This window comes from Rhyacophila brunnea, unplaced genomic scaffold, assembly GCF_057557595.1.
Source record: "Rhyacophila brunnea isolate RB1 unplaced genomic scaffold, BYU_Rbru_1.0 scaffold_10, whole genome shotgun sequence".
NCBI lineage: Eukaryota > Metazoa > Arthropoda > Insecta > Trichoptera > Rhyacophilidae > Rhyacophila > Rhyacophila brunnea.
This window is the reverse complement of record NW_028232752.1, coordinates 15,564,940-15,589,335: the sequence shown is the minus strand read 5'-3', so window position 1 is coordinate 15,589,335 and position 24,396 is coordinate 15,564,940. Positions and strand designations below refer to the sequence as shown.

At 35.0% G+C, this 24,396-nt stretch overlaps 1 protein-coding gene across 1 annotated transcript in view; it reads left to right on the top strand.

The window, feature by feature from the left end:
* Positions 1-224: 224 nt before the first annotated feature.
* LOC147078930 (trypsin-1-like) overlaps positions 225-24,396 on the top strand; it is a 68,495-nt gene continuing 44,323 nt past the window's right edge. Inside the window, exon 1 of the mRNA XM_085951401.1 lies at positions 225-555. The gene's annotated coding sequence lies outside the window, so the exon portion shown is untranslated. The remainder of the gene's footprint in view (positions 556-24,396) is intronic.

Here is a 24,396-nt window from a genome sequence, read left to right as displayed (position 1 = left end):
CGCAGGATAGTTTGATGTTCCGTGATATGTCTGGCGGTTTATTAATAGTAGATGAATCTCTTCTGCGGTCGAGTACATCAAAGACTGTCCCCACTTGCCCCTCTGATATATTGCGCCGAATTACTCATAAGAATCAAAAATACCGTGTGGAATTTGTCAAGTTTATATTAAGATAAACGGTCCGAATGCTTTCTTTTCATGCGTTCCCTCTTGTCATAAATTTCAGTTCTTGTTACGATATCTAGATTATAGTCTAGTGCGTCCACTCTGATTTAAAATGTGTTGTTCAATTGTTTAAATATATTGTCAATACATAATTTAACATCACAGATATACATATTATGGTAAAACGGGGTGAATAGGAACGTTTTCAAATTTAATATTCTAATTAAGCCCTATGTTGGATGAATGAAAAGCTAAATTTACTTACCAAAAGTGAGAAACTGGCAGATTAAACCCGTTAACGTTAACGGGTCAGTTATTGGTCAAAAAACGAAAACTGTGTAATATTTTGCCCTTAGTTAATTGGATGCCTTAGCCAACATATAATTCATAGTAAGTAATAAGAATTAAGTATATCGGTGGATGGGATTTTTCAAGTAGTTATTAATTTGTTTACATTATGTAAAACATTGTTTCTCTACGGACCATAATAATTTGTTAATACTCATTATGAACCAAATAAACTGCACATATATACATTATGTTCTTGTAAGTACGCTTACAATGTTAATTTCTGAAACTTATATAGTTACTGAAATTAATAATTTTAGTTTACATTGTAGATATGTATTTAATACTTATACCTAATAACTGATAGTAAAGTTATATTGTGTTTTTAATTATATCCATTTTAAGAGATGGTATAGCTATATAAACAGTCAATACTTAATGGTTTTCGAATTAAATTAGATGGAATATTTTTGTAATCTCTGCTTAGTAATATGACAGTCTTCTGATTTTCATGAGCAGTTCATATCTGCACATTATACTCATCAAGTTGTCATTGGATATCAATGAAGAGCCTATTAGGGTACGGATATTCTTAACATTCTTCTATTACGACTTACGTTGTTAATCAAGTCCATTATCAATTGTTACTAACCTAACCGAATTTTTTTTTTTTTTTTAAAAACGGTACATGTTCAAACACGCGTATTACCATGATCTTACTCCCTACTTCATTTATCGTTTGTCAATTTATGGCTACGGCCGTATGTTGTAGTTTAGCCACTGGGAAATGCCAATAGAAATGGCGTATTTCAAAAAAATACTACCTTATTCCTAGGTCAATAATTATTATAAAGCAATCATTATTCATAGGATATTTATCACATTTCAATGGTGAAAGACATAGCTTATAATTAATATCTTTAGAATTATCTTCAAATGTGTTAGTCGTGCCCATTTTTTAATAATAAAATGCCTAATTCTTGTCAAATTTGGGATCAAAAAGATTATAAAATATATTTTTTTATCGTAAATATGTCACTATATAATGTTAACATTATTTTACTAATGGTTTTGTAAATGCATTTAAAAATTAATAAATTAAAAAAATCTTAACACCACTTCACGTGAACGTACTGAAATATGACTATATTCTAAAACATTAGAGCGAGAGGTTTAAAGGAATACTCTTTTATGTAATAAAAATACTTTATGCAGTCATTAAAAATATTTAAAATAAATATAAAGGATAATAAGGCTTCAAAATTATATAAATCGATTATCTACAACGTTTAAGGAAAATTCAGGGTTATGCTCTGAAAATTCCATAAAAGCTCCATTTTGACCTACGCTGAGCATGTGGGCCCTTAATTCTTCAATGATTTGTTGGTACCTGAGTCTTGCAATATAACGGCTGGATAATATATGGGAAGACAGACATTTATGAATATTCAATGTTGACTAAAATCCATCTCGTGCCAAAGCTTGCTATTTGTCATATGTCGTAACCAACTGATGGACGATAAAGGCAGCGGTTCGAAAAGGATCGATGCTTTTAAGGTGTGGTGAGTCGTATACTAAGAATCTTTTGGACTTCCAGGCGTACCGAAGGCGAAGAGCTATATTCATATTCTTGTAACTATTGTTAGTATTAAATATATTATTATGTTTCTTCTTCATATTGTGCCATCCCCTAGCGGAGGTCGGCCCCCATCAAGGCGATCTTATATTTGTCGTCTACTACCCGAAACAGTACAGTGGAGCTGCACTCGTACCAATCACGGAGGCTCTTAAGCCACGAAATGTGGCGCCGTCCTCTGCTACGCTTACCATTGATCTTTCCTTGAATGACAAGTTGGGGAATGCTGTACCTTTGTCCTCTCATAATGTGGCCGAGGTACTGTAGTTTCCTGGTTTTGCTACTACGTAGAACTTCACGGTCCTTCCCCATTCGATTGAGAACTTTAACATTTGTCGCCCGGTCAGTCCAAGGAATTTTGAGGATGCGTCTATACAGCCACATCTCGAAAGCCTCAAGTCTCCGTGACATCTCTTGGTTTAGCGTCCATACTTCCATAGCATAGAAAAGAATTGAGAGAACATAACAACGTACCATACGCAGTCTCAGACCTAGGTTAAGGTCTCGATTGCTAAGGAGGAGTCTTATTTTGAGAAAGGCTCTCCTTTTCGATCTCAATTCTAGTTTTTATTTCCTGAGACTGGTCCCATTTCTATCGGTCCTATTCGGTCTATTATTATGTTGGTTAACTATAATGTGTGTCGGTGGTATTCAAGCTGTAGGTATATAAGGTTTTAAAATAATTGGTCTCTTTTTCTAAGAATTAGAGAGGAAGCGCTGTTCTACTTGACGTATTAGCTGCAATTTGACAGCGCTGTATTATAGGACCATAATATCTTGACTTGCGATTTTATAAAGCTGTATGCAGTTTTAACCTTTTCTATGATTCTTATATCCTTATTCTTATTCTATATTCCTTTTCTATCTTCTTCACGATATTACTATGGCAGTATCTGACAGGCCACGTCAGCACATATCCACACTGACAGTTGTAGAGCGAAGCTCTCACTAAAATCGCCGTACTACCGATAAGTTGTGGGTTAGTATTTCATAATTATTATTCACTGTGTATTTAAATTTTGAGATTATGCAAATCAATCGACAGTTGCTAATAATTTGAGTTTAAAGTCGGACGAGATCACATGTGAAATTTGTATGTGCGGCCTGTCGATCACGGTCTCGTAGAGCGAGAAAACTCGTTGAAGGCATAGAACCGGTTAAGGACTTTAACGGGGGATCCGTAGTTCCGCAGATATTCGATAAAACTTTCGCAGCTATGATATTATAATGGAAACGCTTAAACTTGTTTATCCAGAAATAAACAGTCTTTAACGCTAGTGTAAGGTTTCCGCAAACTTCATCCAACTTAGTTTTGAACTTCGCGACCGTTAACTACTCGTATAACATAAAAATGGCACGAAACTCGATTTAGCTAGGTACTGCAAATGCGAAAGTGTGCGATTTATATATGGCTGTCAAGCGTTGACCATCCGTCGGATCTCACTAAAATTTTGACATAAGTCGTTTGAACTTGTAGTTATTTTAATTTAAATTTTATCAAATTTTCCAACTCATACTAGTATTGTTGGGAGAATTTTCTTTTTGGTATGAAATCCAAAAGAAAAATAAATTACTAATCTATCTTTAAACATATCTCCATATTTATATGAAATTTCCTATGATTTTTAAGGTTGTTTATTTGGAGGTAGATCGTCGTTTCACGTTGTTACACGAATGAAATAAATGCAATGGTAAGGATCATGACGTGAGATTATAATCGCAAGGTAATGATGTACTGTTGATGTCGATATGATCAATAGATGAATTATAAGAATGCACTGAAAGACTTGATTCGAGTGGACTAACGGATGTACTATGCCGACCAGGGAACTCAGAAATAATGGGAACTGAAATATATAACGGGTAAGGCGAAGCAGGTAATCGACTCGAGTAAGGAAGAATCCGGGTTAAACTTACACACGTGTTAAGAATACGTTTTACGTCGAATACTAAAAACTGCTCTCGGTTTATGCATTTACGCTCATTTATGTGTATTACACACACTATTGCACGTGCATAATGCGTGCTTCATTTTCGTAGGACACTCACACATTCAAAACCCTGCATCAAGATGCGGCGTATTGAATATAGTCTATCGGTATTCTATTTATTATCTGTTCTGTCATGCCGACTGAAGAACTCGCGACAATAGCAGCACGTCTCGTGATAGACTCGATGAGATGAGTGAGGATTCATAGATTGTCCTTCTCATTTATATTAATGCAGTACATATATTACAATAGATATTGTCGTAATTACCAATCAAAACAAACACTACAGATCTAGTTATGATTGAGGAAACACTGACAATTAATATTGTTCTAATGTTTTGTTTTAACAACGAAAGTTTCATATTAAAGTGTGTCATTTATTTAATGCGGAGTAGTATGGTTCCAACATTTATATTTGATCACATCCTTTTTAGTGCGTAAGACAGTGGCCTTTCAACCGAGGGCTCCAGCTTCGATTACCGGTGAGGTCACAATAAATTTATGTGATTTTCTCAAAGCGTCGGTATTTGTGATTGTTTTACTTATATTATTAACTACACTACTGTTTCACTACACTACTGTTTCACTACACTACGGTCATTGGAGCTCTTACCTGTTGCAGTGTGGAATATAATAAAGAAATATATCCTGGAAGTTAGCCTTCTGAAATCTTCTTATCAATTCTATTTCTAACCTCGTTAAATTTTACGATAATATTGCCATAATTCCTTAAGAAATTTTACGATAATTATCATACTTATCGTAAAATTTAACGAGGTTGACGGCGACATGTTGCCAGTGTGGACCCGGCATAACGGTGAGATTATTTGACGCAAATGTCGCAACCGATTCGACAAGAAATAATTTAAAAGGGGGTCTCCAAACAGTTCAAACCAGTTTTTAAATTACATATTATACCAAAATATAAAAGCTGCATATTTCTGTGAAACTGATGTTTTTTTAATAATACTCGTATCTATCAATTTAATGGTTTTGAAATAAATTTATTTTTGTTAATTCTAGTTTATTGAGTTATTTACGTTAATATGTGTTTTTGGCTATATACACATCATTATAATAGAGTTCTACCACGTAAACGCCAGTTAAATTTATAAATTTAGACTTCACGGAATCATTCAATAATGCCAAAATCACTGACTATCCGTGAGAGTAGACAGATCGTACGTAACTAAGAGATTGTGAATATTTTATAGCAGATTTTGTGGAAGTGAAATTGTCATAAAGGGACTAAAAATCAGTCAGAACCTCTACGTCACTAAATGCGCCACTGAAGACATCTGGATTTAATAATATCGAGAATTTCTTCTAAATACATAACAAAATTCTCTGTATGCTTATATAAGCATTCTCATTTTATGTAGATTTATAATGATTGATAAGGAGGCCCTTTGCGATAGTTTGCGGTTAGGTGAGTAGTATATAGTTGACATTTTTGATTACACGTTTGCAATAAATTACCCGTTCACTTTCAAAGCGAAACGAAAGCGTTACGTAACAAGGTAACTAACTATTTGTAATGCAAAAATGGTGATAATTTCACAGGAAGTTTAGTTCGCATTTAGGTCAAACTGTTGATATCGAATTAAAAATATTCCTCTACTATCAATACGTTTTACCTTACATAATGTCACACAATAGGGTTATAATTATTCCGGGATCCCGTTAAATTTCGAGATAAGTTTTAATTTTCTATAATTACCTATATTCTTCCACGGCGCTACATCCCGGGGTGGCTCCGGTCTCTCGAAACACTTCTCCAGTTACCGGGTCTTCCTATATGAAGCCAGTCCACTTCTACGGCGTCAGCCCATCTCCTTCTTGGACGGCCTCTGGGTCTCTTCCGTTGGGGTAGCCACTTCGTCATGATCCTTGGCGCTCTAACTTCAGGCATTCTCTCCACATGTCCCGCCCATCGTAGTCTTTGGGACTTACAGTATCTTATGATTGTTTGCTGTTCAATCAGCTCTTTCGTGGTTCATTTTTATTCTGTAGTTCCCATTTTCCAACGTGGGTCCAAAGATTTTGCGGAGTATTTTGCGCTCGAAGACAGTTAATTTGTTTTCCTTGTTTTGAGTTAAGCACCAAGTCTCACAGCCATAAGTGACCACTGGCCTTATAATTGTTTTATAAATTAGTAGTTTACTTCTTCGGCCTAGAATTTTCGACCCCACCAGTCGCTTGCAGGCATGCCAGCATTTATTCCCGGAGATAAGGCGGATTTTTATCTCCTCTGCTGTCTTATTTTGGGTATTTAGGCTGGATCCGAGATACGTGAACTTGTACACCCCTTCATATGCATGCTGTTCTATATTACAATATATTTTTGTCAGCTAAGAAACTTTTTATTAGTAGTTTAGTGCTTGTACACAATTCGCGAAATGATTCACAATCCATCATTAATGTAAATGTATAAATTTGGGCAATCATAATGACATTTTTGGTGTACTATACCCACATTATTTTTATACATTTATTTTCTTTTTCGAAAGAAAGCAGTTTTATAGTTTTTGATCAAATGAACGAAATAATTGGTTTGCTACTACGTAATTATTTTCGCGAAGTAGCAAATATTGCGGTCATGTTTCAATTAATAGTGTCTCAGACATTTAATATCTAATGATTTAACAACAACAAAAATGTCATATAAGTAGTTAGCTAATGTGACGACGATAAAGTGAGTATAAACAATGTTACATAATTAATTAGGTATGTATTGCTTTTATTTTGATTTAAATTTATGATATTTCATTTGATATGGTCTAAAGAAAAATCGAAAAATTCTTTAAGTAGATTCTACAATTTATATGAACATAGCACGCATATAGGTAATATAGCTTTATCACTTTTTTCAATTACGCCATACGCTTCGGTCCACCAATTTGAAACTGCCAGCCAAAATTACTACTAGGTACTAATTCCTCCAATTTATTGTTTCTTACTTTTGTGGGTATAAATGAAATCAGATGAGGCATTCTCTCGCTACAGTGGTTGGTGTCAAGCAATGTAAATCGGTCAAAATCAGAGAATCGCGGTGCGGCTTCCCCCGCCGCCTGATGAGGTTAGTGTGATAATATTATATGTTATGCATGAGGCCTAAGGACCGACCTATGTAATTATATATTTACATTAAACGTAATAATTATTATTGAAAAGTATTTGACTGCAATTTTTTATACAATGCGATCTGTCATTTATTATTATTATAGGTATTTTTTCACTTCAAACGCATGCCATAAGTTTTTCATCGCTGTCTTTGTTGTATAGGGAAACTACTCAAAATACCTTGCTCTAAGATAACGGCGTTTGAAAATTTTGCACAAATTCTCATTTCAATGTTAAAAAAGCCTTGAATTTTTAAATAAATGTATTTATTTTATATTATAATGAAATTTATATTTTAGTAGATAAGCAACCCAGATGTTCCCGTTTTTAATTGAATTAATGATTAATCCCATAAAAGGATATTTGATTTTATGACCCGTTGAAGACATTTTTTTTTGTTGAATTATAAAGAAAAGACTTTACATCGAATGGCATTAAATTTTTGAGTTGGTTCCCTATATAACTAGGGTATTGATATACTATGTGAAAAAGTGTTTCCGAAGCCTGAGATTTTAAAGAAAGCAATTGGTTTAATAAAAAAATGTGTATTTAAATCAAAAAGAAACACCCCACGAATCTTTTAATTTTCACTGTATTGCGGTACCAAAAATGTGTGTAATAAAAGAAAATTCGAAAATATGAAACGTCACCAATTAACAATGTATATATTGTATTTAATAAATTAGTCAGGTGTTATCTAAACCCGGGATCCCGGGGGAGGAAAATATCAGTCCTGTAATCCCGGGATTTAAAATTATGTATGGCATTGCAATTCATAGTACCTACCTACAAATTAATTTGCACAGGTTGGTATACCATTGTCAGTAATTATTGTTATATATATTGGTATTATCTTTTAACGGGATCCTAGCGTCAAACTAAAGAAAAACGCTGCATTTACGGAAAATACGTGGGCTCCTATCTCGTAAAGTACATAAGTAGCTAGTGGCGCGCTTAGTAACGTAGAGAAGAACCCCTACGATAAAAAAAATATATTTTTTAAATAATACATGCAGGGATTTTTTATGCTTTGGTCAATATTTTTCACTCAGTTTGTGAGAATGCGCATCTTTTTTTTTCTAATTGTCAATACTGTTTAATAAGTTTTTCACTGGTTTTATTTAACTCTTCGAAGTAACCTGCTAGCGTCTGGAAGGTTTATGTAATTGTTTGTAATAAATAAACAATTATTAGGTACTTACGATAATTCATTGGATATCGTCTTTCGAAAGGAAAAAAGGGCGTAACCCTCAGTTTTTTCAAAATAGGTTTTATTGCATAATAACGTGGTACCTACTAGAGGTGGGAAAACTGGTCGAATTTGAAGACTAAGTATACTTACTACAAGTATAAAAAAATACTTAGTATCAAAACTTGTTCCAAAATACTTACCAGTATTTGGAATACTATATAGAGCGGTTGGCGTGCGTATGCGACATAAGTCTCGTACTAAACTGGAACTAAAACTTAACTCTTAACTTTGAAATATCGGCTTCAACAGAATCGCTAAAAATACACTGAGCTGGGGTTTTCGAAATGTCCTATTTATTATAAAATTTTAAATTTATGTGTTGTTTTTATGTTATAATATTCTTGTTAACATAAAATGAATAACAATGATTTTTTTTATTGTAAACTGCGTCACCTCAAGTCACCTCACCACATTTCCGAGGGAATAATATGCTGCTACAGAAAATATATGACCTATTTATGCATACATAAGAATTAAGATGATGTCATTTGCATGCATAGACTAATAAATTAAAATATAGCTATATTCAAGTGCTACCTCGCCCAACTAGCCAGCGACTCGGGTTGATAATATCATCACAAGTTTTTTGGAACAAGTTTATTGGGCCACACATACTGAGTATGGGTAGTTTCATCCGATACTCGAGTACATAAACTGGTGACAGTATTTCCAACTCACCTCTAGTACCTACACGACAAAATACACGTTGTGTCTAAAGGATGTAAGATGAAAATGCCGATTTATTATCTAAATTTAGCTAAAGCAATTTAAAAAAAAGAAGAAGGAAGTGCCATGGGAAAAACGTCTTAAGCGTCAATTACATTGAGCTACTTTACGAGCTGTTTGTTGGCGAATTTACAATCTGCCTGTAAAGTCGCCCAGTGTAATCATCGAACAAGCTAACAAGCAGATTGTAAACACTCTATCGGGAAAGCCGGTCAACTTTATACGCTACACGCCGGCGTGTGGGCCTACTGCGTCTGAGCAGTAGAGCGCAGTAGCAACCTCCCGGTAAATCCTAAATCCTCCCAAAATAGTCGCTAGCTTGTGGCTTCTCAGCGAATGGAAAGTTTTATGTGTCATCATCATAATCGCAGTAGCTGAATCGCCCGCTTTTATATTCGACAACAAACAGCTCGTAAAGTAGCTCAATGTAATTGACGCTTTAACGGTTGTTTTTGTTGATCTTTTTTTTAATTAACTGAATAATTAATATCAGATTAGGGATATAAAAAACAAATTATTAATTATCATGCACTTCAAGGTAATGTCTATTTTGTATTTTAACTTTGAGTGAAAACCACAACAATAAAGTTTTTGTGCCTCCTGTAAAATTTGATTTGTGTGGATTACGCCCTTTACAAAGTCAATAATATGATGTGAAGATATTATTATTGTCTCGTATGAGTTTTTAATAGGTCACTCGTCACGGCTGTGCGACGTGTAAAGAGTGTCGCGTGCCCGTCGTGCGTCATTGTCTAAACACACGAAAAAAACAAAACAAACCGACACAACACGAAAATCAGACTCCGGGGTCAAACGCACCAACGTGGTGATGCGATGAGCGTGCCCTGTCACCAAGGAGTCAGCAAGATTCACCCACAGATAATATGCAGCGGCGAGAGAATAATATTCCACTTAATTAACGGCATGACTGAAGATCACGTGATTCCGTTGGAGACAATGCAATTAAGTATTCCGTTTGTCGCTAAAAGTCCATTCACACAACCAGTCTTTCAGTGACAGTTTTAGGAAGGTATGTGTAGTAGGCTGAGTTTGGCTCAAGTCGCGCGACAACTCGTTAAATTTTACGATAAGCATGATAATTATCGTAAAATTTCTTAAGCAATTATGATAATTATCGTAAAATTTAACGAGTTGTCGCGCGACTTGTTGCCGGTGTGGACCAGGCATTAGGCGTTATTGTTAATATATATTATTTATTTAATAATATAAGCTTTAATTTTTAACGACATTATTGTCGGGAGGGTAATAGGTATCATTATTTTTATATTGAAACAACCACAACTTATCATTTAGCTTCTTTAAATTCTCAACTCAGGCTGTGGAGTGACAGTTATTTTTTTCTGCTTAATCATTTCTTCTCTCAGAGTAATCATATAAATAGAGTGTGTATTGTTCGGCAAAATGAAGCCGTATTTCTTGCGTATGGCACAGTAGAATCTCAATTTTATTAATATTACCATAACTATGAAACGGTATACCATCACGCTGCTTCTCAGTACGGATCCTAAATTTAAAAACAACAGTTAACCACATTTTCTACTAAATTAACTAAAAATAATTACATTAATTTTGGTATGAACATATTATTTTCACGACAGGAATTTTACAAGATATTTACAGAGATTTGGCCTGGACTAGACATTTTAGAATACAGTCTATAGTTGGATTTTTTGGATAATACACAAACAGGATAAAGATTTAAATCAAATTTTTAGTGGTGTAACAAAACTGTTCAGATAGTAGTAAGTTTTTGTTACGCGTAGTTAACAGTCGGTTTTCGAGACCATGTATGCGCTTTCTGCCAGTAGGTATATTTTTGCATCAGCGCCTGTGTACAAATACTTAATAATTAAACAATGCGAGAAAGGCATGTTGTATTTTCCTGAACATGTTTGACGTCTGATCCAAAAGAATACTGTCATAAAAATATATTTTATAATATAATTCCTGGAAGATGTAGTGCGCACATATGTAAATATATTTAGCATGTACAATAATACATGAAGCATCATTATAGTGTAGTGATCGTCAATCTTTTTGGAGCGAATGGCGATCTTGATAATTTAGAACTTATAGCTGTAATGTAATTACAATAAACAATATTATGAATAATTTTTTTAACTGTATTTTGCGTTAATTGTGGTTATCAAATACATACAACAAATAAAGGACATTAGTGAATTTTTCAGAAAGCTCTAAAATACAACTTCTTGAAACTTCCTCTAGGATAGTGTTCATCAACATTTTTATATCTGCGAACTAGTGATAATAGGAAGAATATTACGCGACCGCTAAACAAGAAAATAAAAACTTATTTACGTAGTATTTGATCATGTTTATAATAGACATGGCGGTCTGATTGCGAATACAAAAACATATATGTATAACAAGACGATTACATTATTAATTGAAATAGTTGGAAAATGATAAGTGAATATTTTTTAATTTAACAATATCACAAAGCTTTAACAATATATTATGGTCTCTGTAGCATTATAGATGGGGCAATATATTTACAAAAAATCACGCTGAGAGTAAGAAGCATGAAGACTGGCGAGCGACAGTGATTCTTGGGGTCGCCTCGTGGTGTCCATATGCCCCATGTAAGGGGTGGATATGGCCGAAGAAGAAGGCTTATCACAACTGCTAGGACTTTCAATATTAACAATGGTGATTTATGTATTTCTTCTTCCAATAACGCCTATAGTCAAAATTGAGCCTCCGCAATTTTCTTCAGTATTTAGCATTCTCCACTTTTTTCTTAGCTTCGATCTAGCTGAGCTACAGTCTTTCTACATTTTTGGCTTCTCACCAGAGTGACATTTTAATTTAACTTTTAAGACTGTCATTTACGTCTATTTTGGGGGTGGGAAAGAAATATTGCGCCTTTAATGATGATAATATAACGTTATTTTACAAATTATATAGATAAGTTGCTGTTGTTTTAAATATTTTTTAGGGGCGCAAAATGTATGACTTCACGGGTTATGGAGAGTCCGCCATCTAACGCTTGGCTATCACTGCTATAGTGAGCTATTATCGGCCTAATAATAAATACATTTCATTGGAAAAGTTCGGTTTTAAAGCGATATCATTCCATCCACCAGATGGCCACTATGATAAATAGAATAACTATAAATACAATTAAGATTTGAAGTTTGGCCAAAATACATGTGAGAATGATGAATATTTGTGGGTCTGCATAATGTCTTCATAAATTACAATAATATCACTACAGCTAATATAAATTTTACAATCTAAAATAAATCAAAATCCCTAATATTATCATTAGCATCAATGTATAAAGTTGATGATTTGTGAGAATATAATATCCGGAAAATGTAACGTAATAATATTTTAAAGTATTATAAAATGGTTATAAAACAAAATTTATTTTATTTTCAGAATGACAATAATATTTAAAAATTTATACTTGATGTCTAGACAGAAAGAGAGGGTGCATTGTGTTCATCTAAAATCTTTCTTTGGCACAACAGTGGCGTGGTTTCGTTTATGTATGTATTTTATTTATTTTTATTTAAATTTTTTACTGATTTTAATTATACCAAATATATAACCACTAGTTATAGACGTTAGATCTTTTGTTGTATTGTATGTGTGTGATCTATTAATTGTATGTAGAAGGCTGTGTCGTGTGTGTGTGTGTGTGATATTATATGTTCGGGGCACAATAAAAATAAGACACAGTGTTGTATTTTCTTGGGTTTATATTGTAGCACTACATTTTAGATTATAGATGTTTGATGCACGGCATTAAAGAATGATGACATGTTGGTATTGATGTTATGTTACGTAAGAGTTACGAGTGAATATTTGACGTACTTTCATGTACTGTCCTAGGCCGAAAATACAACTGATTTGTTAACTCTTATTTCCGCTTTGTATTATTGTCTGTGCCATACAAATGACCACAGACAATAATACGTTGGTTGTAGAGTTGGGTAAACCTCAAGCCCCAGCGTTGGGGCATAAGGCAAGTACAAGTTCATGCCATTTCCCTCAGTCCAATGCCAACTCACACGCTTCTCGCTATGTCAGACTTAACAGCGCGTATGTCGGTTTTGTAGTTTGTATAGGGTGAGGGTGGGCCACTCACGGCGACGGAACCCTTGAGGTTGTGCCGCAAGGGTACGAAGCGTTGCACTCTCTGGCGACATCCGGAACACATGTCCCAGCCACTTGAAGCGCCTTTTCGTGATCATCGAGGCCTGCTGTGTCCGCTCACGAGCTCGAGTATCAGTAAAGCGGTCGTAACAGTGTAACCTTAATATTCGGTGGAGACATCTATTCTCAAAGCTCTAACGCCGAGACTTTTGAAGCTTTGTAATATGCCACTTCTCACAGCCTTATAGGAGCACAGGTAGCACGCACGCGTTGAACAACTTCTAATTCTCTATTCAAAATATAATAAAACGCATATTACAGTACGATAGAACTAGGGTGACGATATATAAATAACTATTGCCTAAAACAAATAGATATAGTTACATGATAGTAAATTAATAATTTTATATTGTGGTAATAATTGGTAAACTGTGTTATTTATCACCTTACTAATTTTTACTTAATTCATTCAACCATGCAAATAAATGTATATTCATTGTTAAAATGTAATTATATTTAATCTTTATTAACATAGTGAGCATGCGTTAATTAAATTTGCATTTAATCTATTCCTCGCTACTAAGATAAGCGTTTTGAGTACATACGTAGTACATATGTTACAAGCTTTAGTTATTATGACCATTAAAAATGTAACAAATTATATAAAGTATTATGTCTACGTCAGATCAAGATATATTATTTACTTGTAAATAAATATCAAATTTTATATAAATATAAAGTGTTTCACGTCAACTATTCATAATTTGTTTGTTACATATTTTTTTTATTGACTTATTAGGTAGGTGATAAAGTTTTTAACTACTTTATTGTATTGATTTGTTATATAAGTCAGTGTGTGTTTGCCTTTTGGTGAGTGTACACAGTGCCTGTAGATGCCGAAAGGCGAAACCCGGGTCGCAAAAAACGACTCAAATGGAATAGGTAGTACAAAACTAAAATCCATTAGAATTTAAATTCAAGTTCCATCAAGTACCTTCGGTCGATAGTATTAATATAATTAATATTATGTTGTTTGTACGATGTGGCCTGACCAAATTATATACTCATATTTAGTGAATCCAATCTCGAGCCAAAATCTTGATCCCGGGATTTCGGGTTTACGATTTGACGATCCCGGGAATGGCATTTTTTTCAATAGTTAATATAAAATTTCTATATATACAAATAACGTTGATAAAATCGGTCAAAAATAATTTTAGTATAGTTTATAATATTTAAGACATTTATCGACGTTCAATCTTGGAAATACATAGGTTTAATGGAGTAAATAATATTGTAATATGTATAAATAATAACGCGGAAGTAAAACAGTTTTATTTATTTATGAAAAAAAAACAAAAAAAGTTCAATTAAAATAAAAAAAAAATGACATGCAACAAGTATTAATACTTTGGACGCTGAAGACGCGCATGCGCGTAATTGCCAGGCGGCCGATCGAAGTAATTAACGTGCATTTTAAAGGGGGCAATTAAAATCTCATTATATAGTTAGCAGCGAATGCGTTAAAAAACATGGTGGAATCACTTTCTTAAAATTGCGAAGCATTGTTTTTTCCAATCTTTCTCATTTTTATTAATGTATGTGAAAAAGTTAAATGAATTGGCAACACATGGGTAATAAATCAAACTTCATTTTACAACAATTATATTAAATTATCTTAATTAAATTATTTTAAACAACTTTTTACTAATCCCGGGATTCATAGGTATCGAAAATGGTTCGGGATCCCGGGATTGGAATCCCTACTCATATTTGATAGAAATATATTAGTATGTAGGCGTTTCGTTGAGTTTATAGATGATTGTGTAATATTGGACAATGTATAATTTAGCGTGGACTAGGTTTTATTGTCGTTCAGTTGAAGGAAATACAGATATTCCAGTTCAGTTCCTGGGTAGACTTTTAGAATAGCTCTGTCTCAAATGTTAAAAAAAGAGTTAACTTAGATAAATACTTGGCGAGACATATTGATATAATTTATTGATATATGATATCTGGGTTCGCAAACGGATTTGTGAAAAAACATATTGTAAAGTCGAATGTAGCAAAATGATTTATGGTTGTCGAACTACGGCTCCAGAGCCAATGGAGCGGAGCGTAGAGTATTCAGATATTTTTTTAGAAAAGCAAAAGATTTAAGTTATAATAATAATATTATGTAGAATATAAAAAGATTGTTTTGTAAAATGGTTTAAGGAAAATTGACAAAAATAATACAATTCATTGTCATATATTATTTTAATTCAAAGATAATACCCCGTTTACACGTGCATGTATTTACTGCTGACAGTACACGTTATCGCGGCCATAACAAGAAGATGTTATTACAATAATTACTCTTACAGTTATTACAATACAAATTTACAGGAAAGAAAAAAAATCAAAAACAATTTACACTTGTAGGCCACACTCACTCAGAAACACTTGGACACACTGGAACGCCTTGATATTAGGCTGAGCCAAAAATATCGCAACATCCAGTGGCAATTGGTACTTTTGTTTACTGAGGTCTTCAAGAAGCCACTGTCTCTGGGTTATCATACAGAGGACGTTGCCAAACAACGTGATTAACATCTGCAACCTCACTTCCGCACTGGTACCTAGGGTCATTTATTGTACCCAAGCGAGCCAAGGATTATATTGGTCCACTCTACAGCGATTAATTGTGATAATTGTTTCCTTATATTACATTTTATTGGTATACCATGGTTTGGTTTCAGAACCGTAATAACTTTGAAAGTACTTTTTCCCTTTTGTTAGACCTTGTTTTTTAATATATTATCTGTTTCAGTGTTGCCTATTCTCTAGAATGTTTCAAAAATGTGTATGTTTAAACGTAAAGCTAAATAAGACTCAATTGAGACTTCGTAGCTTAATAAAATAAAAAATAAATAAAAAATAACAAGAAGATGCAAGTGTAAACATGTATTATCATACAAGTTACAACATTGCATGCATGAATCAAAAAAGTTCGGAAGCTTCTGACTTTCCACGCGACAGTTGGTATTTGTACTATATCTGCGCCTGCGCAGTAGAACGATAGTGGCGAACCTGTCGGTAAAAAAAACGAACTACACCGCGCAGTCTCATTTTGATTATAACCGATTTTCACAAACTGTCAAATAGTACTATAAAATTACAACATCACGTCTCGCTTACTCTTGAAGAATGAGATTGGCGAGACAGCCAGCACTTTTACGTGTAACCAGTTATTATCGCGATAGTTTAAAATACACACTATTGCTCCAAGTAAATCATGAACTATAATATTATAAATTATTTGTATTTTTTAAACATGCGTCGATAAATAGAAAAAATCTTTTTGAAAAAAACACGATGCCCAGCGAGACTCGAACCCGCATTTACTGAAATCGCGCAGATTTTTGATTTATTCGTTGAATAAAAAAAAAAAATAATATTTATATTTAATTATTCATCCTACAAAAGACAATGTAATTCATATTAAGGAACTTGACATACTATGTTTTTTATGCAAAATTATTTATGTAACTCATATACATGAGTTGGGTATTTCCCGAGAAAATCTCAATTTCGAGATTCGGGATTTCCCGAAATGATGAAATTTTGAATTCTCGAGATTCGGGATTTCCAAAAAGAATTCTCGAGAATACTCGAGAAATCGGGCAATTTCAAAAAACTGTAAAAATCCTAAATCTGTGTAAAAACAAACAAATTGCAAAAAAATATGATTTTTTTTATTTATGTAAGAAGACAAACAAAATAGAAGTAGGAAAACAAAACTAATTCAAAACATTACTTATTAAAATAGTATTTCAAAAAACACAGACTGTCAATCGATGCGTCTGATAATCGCGTACGCTTTTGAGACACAAAATTCCCTGATGTTGCAAAAATTGCGCTCGTTTTGAGTCGACGTTGGCTTAATTGTATTAAATACCTCGATTAGTCCAAGGAATTTTGTGTTTTCTGTCCACTTTTTCCATATAGAAAATAGTTTTTTAAATTAATAGTTGATAATAAACAAATCCCAAATCCCGAGAAAAGATTCTCGAGATCCAAGATTTCCCAAAATGTTAAAAATTTCAATTCTCGAGATTCGAGATGGAAAATCCCGAAAATTTCTCGAGAATTCCCGTCGGGAAATTCCCGAATCCCATCTCTAGTTATATAGCCAAATAAGATTAAAAACATCGAGTTACCTACTCATCATTTATTGAAGCCACAATATCCATTATTGAAATTGTCAATTCTCTGTATACATTTTTTTTTAGAATTATTAATAACCATGTCCTTGCTTTTTCGTACAAGATGGTTGTTAGTAATTTTGAACAATCACAAACACCCAGGCTTTGAGAAAAACACATAAATGTTTTTGTCATGACCGGGAATCGAACCCAGAGCTCTCGGGTGGAAGGCCAGTGACTTACCCACTGCACCATGAGAGCCGCCTCTCTGTATACATCAATATATTTGCCTGAAGACCGCGTGGGATTTTTAACTATCATTAAGGATAAGGCCACATAGGCAGGTGCCTTGCTTGGTTGCTACGTGCTAGGTGACGTATCCTAGCGAACGGACGCACACTATACCTACTATCGCATCGTGGTCACACTGCACGCTTCGCGCCTCGCTGCCTAGTGAGTCTCTCGGCGAACGAACGTGTTAGTTGTTTTTATTGTGTCACCTAGTGATTTTGCAAAATGGCGGATGTTTCTTCAGTATGAAAAACGTCAAACACCGTATATTTTGAGGTTAATAATGACGCATGGGATGTATTGAGATTATGCACCCAACAAGTTCGAATTTCAAACTTAAATTCTCTGTGAGAAGTAGCTTTCTGGCTAGTTTTGAGAGTGACATATCGTTGTTGACTTGAGCGCACTCAAATGTTAAATGAATTTGTACCTACGCACGTATCGGGCAATGTGGTAGTAGTGTTTTTAGTAGACAAGCATAGCACCTAGCTCAGCACTAGCGAAGCACCTGCCTATGTGGCTTTAGCCTAATTGAAATCTCTGAGGTGTTTTCCTTTTCATAACGAAAGATAGGGAGGTTACAGTAATCGAGTGTATGTAATAATATAAAAAAACAAATTCAGTTATGCTAAACAACACATACTGTGGCATCATGGCTCCTACCTCAATCCCTCGCGCACGTGTTGCATCCAATCCAACACTCTGGCGAGTTTCAATAACCTCCACCTGACACATCCGACTGCAAGTTTTGACCGAAGAGCTCCGAAAGAAATTGACGCGTGGGTCTGGTGAGGTTATTTCGGGTCGGCCAGTCAGACGGCGACGTCCACGGCGCGACGCCCCTCCTGAAATAGCGTCGTGGCGCTCTATCGGACGCATCGCATGCTCGCCTGATCGCTTCACTCACCAAACGCTTAGCAATTAATAGAGGTGTGTTTGTATTTGATCTAATTGGTTTATCACGCGGTGTGAATACGGCATTTTTACATGAAAACATATTTAAAAAAATAGTATCTAGGTATGTATTAATCTTCTACTTTCTTTTGACCATGTCCGATCCTAATATGATCATATGGGCCTTCACAGAGTGGTGGTTTTTATTAACAGATTTTGTTTTTACGAGAAAACTCTGACTCATACACAAGTTGAAAACAAATATGTGTATTTGCCAGACTCGGATTCGAACCTCGTACCCACGACGCTATAGGCCGACGCTTAAGCCGCGAGGCCATCGTGTAATAATTATGTAATAAACCATTATTAATTCATAGATATAAGTAAAAAAGGATTTCAACTTATACGCATTTATATTTTTGTAAAAATCGATGTTTTTTAAAATAAATATAAAAAATAATAAAACGATGAATAAGTCAAAAATCTACACAACAAAAAATTAAAAACCTAATAAACTAAATTTTAATAATAAATATGATCATAAAATATAATGTAATAATAACGTAATTGAGGAATTGAATATATAACAAAATTCACATATTTTTTTACAATTATTGTAAGCTTATCTTTGACTTAAAAAAATCTTTTTATTGTTTTCATATAGGTACATATTTATTTATTAATACAGTTGAAATTGTAAATTATCAAAAAAATGTCTCAAACTGCAAGCTTCGTCTTTTCCCGCTAAGTGCATCTGTAGGTACAACCCTCCCCTTAATTTAGATAAGGAGATAATTCAAAGAGAATTTTCTCCATACCATTAAATTGGTTAAAAAAGGAAGATTATTAGTTAATAGCCAATATTAATGAAGTAGTTTTAATAATTGAAAACAATCACCGATGTACCTACACTGTTTTATTATGCAATAGGTACAAGTTAAAAAAAATGGTTTCGGCGTATAAAAATAGCACTGATTATGTATTAATGTATGTACTTAATCATTCTAAACTAAAGTATATTCATTGCCATATTAAGTAAAAAAAAAGTTTACTTTTAACCTTACTCTTACTGTGTTAATAAATTCTGTTCCATCTTATGGCGTTACATTGCGTCACCGTAGGTAGTTTAATGATATGATGGTTTTTTTTAATGGGGTTTATATGGTTTTTTCGTCGTCATTTCCTATTTAAGTATCTAAGATACTGTGTAACGGTCTTGTCAACACAGAATTGGCAAGTTTAAACATCTAAGAGTCTAGCTAGGCTACAGTGTTTTTGTTCAGAGCTACAATTAGTAAAAAAAATACCAATGCCGAATCATTACTGACTTACGATAGATAATATGGCAACACAAGAATATTAGCTTGTTATATATAAAATATATGTAATGGTGTTTCAAATGTGCACCATTCATAAGCCAGGATCAAGTAGGACGTTTCGATTATACAGCAGTGGGGGACTTATTGGTTACATCGTATACGCCAGAAAGTGTGGGTAGTAAGGGAAACCATGTGTAAACAATTATTGTATATTTTTTTTTTTTAATAATAACCATACCCTTGCTTTTTCGTACAAGGTGGTTGGGTGGGTTAGTTGCATTGATGTGGGGCTAATTAGGTGCCTCCATTTATATCTTTAATTTTCTTTATGGCCAGGATTAAATATTTTGTGTAGTGTTCTTGTGTTGTTCTATTGCTTAGTGCTTCGTGAGGCTTTTGGAGGTCAATTTCGTGATTATGTTGTCTACATCAAGTCCTGAGAGTCCATCGCTCCCTTTCTAGTATAGGGCAGTCGTTGATGACATGCCACACAGTTTGAGATGTGTTGCCGTCACATGGACAACAGTCGTCATCCCTCAATTTAAATCTTTTTAGATAAGCTCGCACCGATCCGTGGCCTGTTAGTATCTGTGTGAGTTCGTGTGATATTTTTAAGTTCCTGGCAAGAGTGATGGCACAGTTTATGTTTGGAATAAATTTCTGCGTTATTGATCCTGTGGCGGATGTTGTGTATCTGTGGTTCCATAGCTCTATGGTATCTTCGTTTAGTTTTTGTTTTGCGTAACTCAGAGGGAAGTGTGTATAGGTTAAAGGTCTTTTGTCTGTTGTGGCTTGTTTGGCGTATTTATCAGCTTCCTCGTTTTCGGCTATCCCTGTGTGACTTCTTATCCAGAAGAATCTGGGGTTTGTTCCTATCATTCGAAGCTGTGTTGACAGTGTTAAAATGTCTCTTACAAGTGGGTGTGTCGATGATGGGTTTTGGAGAGCTACCAGACTGGATTGGCTATCTGAGAATATGTTTACATAGTCGTGTCTGTGGAACTTTAATCTTTTGAGTGTCCACTCGAGAGATTCTTTGATGGCAAATATTTCTGCTTGGAAAACAGTGCAGTAGCTTTCGAGCTTAAATTTTCGGGGGGTTATTAATGTTCCATTTTCGTAGGCTACAAAAGCTGCCCCTACTTTGTTATCGATTAGACTGCCATCTGTGTAGATCTCTAATCCTGTGATGTGGTATTTTGTTTTAGTGTCTTCGTCGACTGTTCCTATGTGTTCTATATTTTCTAGATGTCTGTTACCAGGATGTGGAAGTTGTGTGTAGTGTATTTTGTTTTCGTATGTTCTGTCTGTAGGTAAGTGTCGGGGAAGTATGTGGCTTGTTTTAACTTGGTATATTCCTGTAAGTTCTTGTATTTTTATATCTATTGGCGCTATTCCTGCCAGGACTTGTGCTGACGTTAGCGATATTGTGCGATATCCCTTGCAAATTGATATTGCGAAAGGTCTTTGCGCGGAATTCAGTCTTTTTTGGATCGACTTTCTGTGAGTTGCTTTATTCCAGACCGATGCCGCGTAAGTTAAGGTTGGCTCCACAGCTCCATGATATATAATTTTTAAAACTTCAGGAGACGCCCCCCAAGTGGCTCTTGCTGTTTTTAAAAAGAATTTTCCCATTTGAGCTGCTTTCTTACATATGTAGTCGACGTGTTTCGCCCAATTGATGTGCCTGTCTAGTATTATGCCAAGAATTTTAAAGGAATCGACCAACTCTTTCGGTTTTCCTTTCCACTGGATTTCTGGTGTTCGTATTTTCCTTTTGTTGATAAACATTATATTTGTCTTAATATCTGAGAAGGTTAGTTTTACGTCTTCACCCCATGAGTTTACTTTTTGAAGCACGCTATTGGTTTTTAATTCCAGTTCGTCGGTGTCTTTTGCTGCTATCAATATTAACACATCGTCAGCAAAGGCTTGTATGTGTGTATTGTGGGGTAAGAGTATTGTTAATAGACTGTCTAAGGCGATATTCCATAGTGTTGGGCCACAAGTTGATCCTTGGATGCAACCTTGGGTTTGGTCTTGTTTTATTTCTTCGTCTGCATACTTTAGTTTTACTTCCCTATCTTGTAGATAACTGCAAAACAGTTTGTACAAGTTAGGCGGTGTTGACTTGATTGCAAGGGCGTTTTTTATGTGTGGCCACCATGCGTTATCAAATGCACCTTGAATGTCTAGGGAAATTGCTATGAGTGATTCTTTCAATTCGAGATGCGTTGAGATTATGTGTACGGCTTTGTTTAGTGCGTGTTCTGTTGATGTTTGAGGGGTAAAGCCAAACTGTTTAGTGCTCAATTTGTTGTTTTTTGTAAGATGCCAGTGCACTCTCTGAATTGCTAGTTTTTCTAGCACTTTTCCGAAAACGGGAAGGAGGCCGATAGGCCTGTACGATTTTGTGTCCATAGCATCTTTCCCAGGCTTAGGAACGGCCTTAATGATCGCTATTTTCCAGGATTTCGGGAAGTGAACGAGTGTCAGACATTTATTGTATAGTAGTAGAATTTCTTCTGGGAAGTTTTTTGCGAAATTTTGGCAGATATCTAATGTGAGGTTGTCGTGTCCAGGTGCCTTTTTTGGAGTCATATTCTGTAAGGCGGATAGGATCTCAGTAAGTGTGAATTGGATATCATCCTCTCCGCCCGGAATATGGTTGTCTGATGTGTGTCTGATGTAGTGTTGTATCGGTGTATCTGTTGTTGGATCATCGTATGGAAAGAATTTTTCCATTAGGGCTTTTGCAGAGTCTTTTGCGGTTGAGTGCTTTACTCCCTCTGTAGTAAGTGTCGATTGAATATTGCTGGCATTAGTTTTTTTTGTCATTTTGTATAGCGAAGACCATGCTGTCATTGGCGTCTGAGATTCATAAAATAATTTAGCGCTTTTAATTTTTGCTTCCTCAATGGCTGTTTTGTATGCTTCTCTTTTGTCGATATAGTCAGTGAGCTTTTGTGGTCGCATGATGTCACTTGAGTTCTGTAATTTCCGTTTTGATCTGAGAGTTATTCTTTTCATTTTTGTTAATTCGGCGTTCCACCAGATTGGATTTTTCCTGATATCATGTTGCGTTTTTTGTGGGAGTATTTTATGGCATGCGATAGAGATTGCCGAGGTGACCGTTTCCACTGCAGTGTCGAGTTCAGGAGTTGTATGTGGAACTGTTTATCTATGTTAAGCTCGGCCATGTTTTCCCTTGTCAATTCATTTATTTTTATCCAGTCGGTTTTCTCATTTGTTATAAAAATGCGTGTTGAGTCGGTCATGGGTGAGAGTACGCTAATTGTATTGTTCCAAGTAAAGGTGATAGGGTTGTGGTCTGAGATGGGGTTGTGTTGGTCTTCTACTGTCCAGTTAGCAATTTTGTGTGTTGTGTTTGGTGAAGAGATAGTGATATCGATATGAGATTTTAAATGTTTCCCGTTCCGCCAGGTGCTGTAAGTTGGAACTGATCCTTCATTACATACATGCCACCCAATGCTGGCTAGGCAACTGATGACCTCATCGCCTCTTTTGTCATTTTTCGGGCTCCCCCACCAGCTGCTTTTTGCATTGAAATCTCCTCCTATTATATATTCGCCTTTATCTTTTCCTAATTTTTCAATTTTTTGGAGTGTTACCAATGTTGAGGATGGTGGTGGTATATAAATTGATCCAATCGTTAGCTGCAAAGTTCCAGATTTCAAGGTTGCAAATGCATTGCACTGGTCAGATATGTCGCTTCTCCAAAGAAGGCGGAGGTTAGGATTGGAGATGATTATTACGGCTTTGCAGGGGTTTTCCGATGTTCCGTCGGCCTGATATATTGTTAAATTATGGGGAGATGTTACTCTGCCCGTATTTCCGACGTAAGGCTCTTGAAGAAGTAATATATCATAGTATTTGGCCTGAGCTATTATATGATCCATTGCTGAGCGGCATCGCTGAAGATTTTGTTGAAGAAAAATAATTTTTTTGACTGCCTTATTCCTAGAAGTTTGATTTTTCCTTTGGTCTGATGTCCATTGGTCGACTGTTGCTATCTGGCTATGACTGATATTGGCGTGTACTAATTTTATTTTAGCAGCCATAATCAATTGAGTTGAGAGACTTTTTTAAATATGCTTCTTGTGCAGGGCATAGTTTTTCCCCTGTTTTGTGACTAGCGGGCTTCCCGTAGCGTGTACAAGTTGCACATATTGGTGTTTTATTAGACTGTGGACACTCGGTAGATATGTGACCCTGTGATGCACAGTGGGAACAGACTTGAGGCTCTTTACAAAATTTGCTCGGATGTCCATACATGCAACATTGTGTGCACAATGTTATACCAGTAAAGTCACGCACTCTGTGTGACGACCATTCAAAATAGCACCGACCTTGTTCT